This window comes from Bison bison, unplaced genomic scaffold, assembly GCF_000754665.1.
Source record: "Bison bison bison isolate TAMUID 2011002044 unplaced genomic scaffold, Bison_UMD1.0 scf7180017864365, whole genome shotgun sequence".
NCBI lineage: Eukaryota > Metazoa > Chordata > Mammalia > Artiodactyla > Bovidae > Bison > Bison bison.
Window position 1 is genome coordinate 1,535,274 of NW_011494937.1, and position 1,900 is coordinate 1,537,173.

A 1,900-nucleotide genomic window follows, 5' to 3' on the forward strand; every position below is an offset into this window, starting at 1 on the left:
GCAAGGGGGCGTGGCGCACTCTCCGCAAGACTGAGACGCCTGCGCGAGGCGGGGCGAGGCGGCAGCGCCGCGCTGATGGACTGGATGTCGAATACGCCTCTGTCTCTCCGCCGCAGGAGTAGACCAATCGGGCCTGCCCTTCCCAACTGCACGCACGACACGATGCCCCACCCTCGCCCTGCCCATTTGCCTGACCCATTCCAAATCCCGGCTTTCTGATCGCGCGCTCCCCAGAGCCAGATCCAGCTCGCCTAATCAGTGGGGCGAAGGTGGGCCTCTTCATAAAGTGAAGTCGCTCAGTCGTGTCCGACTCTTTGCGATCCCATGGACTGTAGCCTACCAGGGTCCTCCGTCCATGGGATTTTCCAGGCAAGAGTACTGGAGTGGGTTGTCATATCCCGGGCCGAATCAAACTAGCCCGTTTTATATATAAATATATATATATATATTTTTTTAAGTTTTACCAGTTTATTGCTACCAACCCATCTACCTCCACCCTCATGCACGAGTGCTCAGTCATGTAACCCCATGGACTGCAACCCGCTAGGCTCCTCTGTCCATGGACTTTTCCAGGCAAGAATACTGGAATGGGTTGCCATTTCCTTCTCCACAGCCCCTTATTTTTTAATGCCTAGCGAGATAAGAATTGTTTTTCCATTTTTTTAAGTAGTTGATGGTGGGGGGCGGGGGGGTGGAGAGAAATCAAAAGGATAACACCTTATGACCTCATAAAGTTCAAATTTTAGTGTCCATATATAAAACTTTATTGGAGTACAGCTATGCCTATTCATTTACCTGTTGTCTGTAGCTGCTTTTGCATGACAACGGCAGAGTTGAATGGTTGCCACAGAACTCCTGTGGCCCATGGAACCTGAAAATGTACTTATCTGGCCCTTGTCTCAGAGCCTTCGGACCAGCTTAATTTTGCCTTCTGTATGGGACAATGACTTTTGAATGTACTTTTGTGCCTTGTAGAGCCTAACAGAATCTGTTCATTTATTCATTCAATAGCTGTTTATTAGGTGCTGTTTGTCAGGCCATGGGAATTTGAAAGCAAAGGACACACCTATTTCTCACTGATGCAAACATGCCAACTGACAATTTATCAAGGACAGTGTGAAAAATGACGCTACTACTACAATTGCTACTATGACTGTGTTATTTGGTGCCAGGCTCTGTTCTAAAGCTCTCATAAGTCAAATCTCCTGTAATGGTGGCTCAGACAGTAAAGAATCCACCTGCGATTCAGAAGACCCAGGTTTGGGTCTGGAAGATCCCCTGGAGAAGGGAATGGCTACCCACTCCAGTATTCTTGCCTGGAGAATGGCATAGACAGAGGAGCCTGGCAGGCTACAGTCCAAAGAGTTGGACGTGACTGAGCAACTAAGCACACTACTACTATGATTGCTATTATTACACTGTTATTTGGTGCCAGGCCCTGTTCTAAAGCCCTCATAAGTCAGATCTCCTATAATCATAGTGCTGTAAAGGGAGTGCTCACTACTCACCAGACATCATTCACCAGTGCTCACTTGTCACATATATCACCTGGGAATGCTGATTCCAGGAGATGGATACTCTGCCATTTTCATTTTATGAATGAGGAGACAGGCCCAGAGAGGTCAAGTAACTACCCCAAGGTTGCACAGCTAGTGAGGAGTGGAAGATGTGACCTCCATCTGTTGAGCTAAACTTTGTTCCCTTAACCTCAGTTATACTGCCTTGGTTTGTATGCATTAAACATAAGGGCTGTGGGAACCAGTAGGAACCTTTAACAAGGGTAAGGTGTTTGGGAGTGGGCATGAGTGAGGATCAGCGAGACCCCTGTGAGGGGTAACACCTGAGCCAGATAAAGAGGAGCAAGGCAAGGACTTCCCTGGCAGTCCCGTGGTTAAGACTC